Below are 1,209 nucleotides of genomic sequence, written 5' to 3' on the forward strand. Positions count from 1 at the left end.
TCTACACCATGGAGAGCTTGGTGCTTTCTCAGTAAGAAGCTAAATCTTCTGTATTAACGATTTCATGACTGTTTCTGTTATAATGTAAATGATAAAAGGAAGTAACTGAATGTTAGTTTCAGCACAATATTACAATGTGGGAGAAGCACAGTGTACAAAAGTACAATGTTCCCTTTTTAATAAAAATAAAAGTACAGTGTACCTTATTCTTCTTGTTGGCCAACTGCTGTAATATAAGAGGAATAAAACATTTTGGGGGAAGTAACGGTATATCCACTTGTTATCAGGCCATCGCAGGACCTAGTCTTTAGTTACTTTTCCAAACCAAACTCATCCCAGTGTGTTAATTCTTCACACTCAATTCAGTAAATAAACTACAGATTATGGAAAAACTTGACTTAAACACTAAATTGACATTTTTACTGGCACCAGATTGAAATCTTAATACATTTTTAATCCCATTGACACCGGGCAAAAGCTATCTCCAATATCAACAATAGAGAATATCACCAAGTATTCTCACTTTAAATTTCATTTATTAATATATGAATGCATCTATTTTCACCTTCTTCTTCTTCCTCTTCTTTTGTGTCGGCTATTAAGCAGTATACCTATTTTCACAGTTTAAACAGTTTATGTTTATTTACAGATATTTTATACAGATGTTTTTACTTTTACAGATATTTTATACAGGTGTTTACGTTTACAGATATTTTATACAGATGTTTTTACTTTTACAGATATTTTATACAGGTGTTTACGTTTACAGATATTTTATACAGATGTTTTTACTTTTACAGATATTTTATGCAGGTGTTTACTTTTACAGATATTTTATACAGATGTTTACTTTTACAGATATTTTATACAGATGTTTTTACTTTTACAGATATTTTATGCAGGTGTTTACTTTTACAGATATTTTATACAGATGTTTTTACTTTTACAGATATTTTATACAGATGTTTTTACTTTTACAGATATTTTATGCAGGTGTTTACTTTTACAGATATTTCATACAGATGTTTTTACTTTTACAGATATTTTATGCAGGTGTTTACTTTTACAGATATTTCATACAGATGTTTTTACTTTTACAGATATTTTATGCAGGTGTTTACTTTTACAGATATTTTATACAGATGTTTACTTTTACAGATATTTTATACAGGTGTTTACTCAAAGCTCTGTGTGCCATCAATTGCCCCC

This window comes from Hemibagrus wyckioides, linkage group LG17 (genome assembly GCF_019097595.1).
Source record: "Hemibagrus wyckioides isolate EC202008001 linkage group LG17, SWU_Hwy_1.0, whole genome shotgun sequence".
Lineage (NCBI taxonomy): Eukaryota > Metazoa > Chordata > Actinopteri > Siluriformes > Bagridae > Hemibagrus > Hemibagrus wyckioides.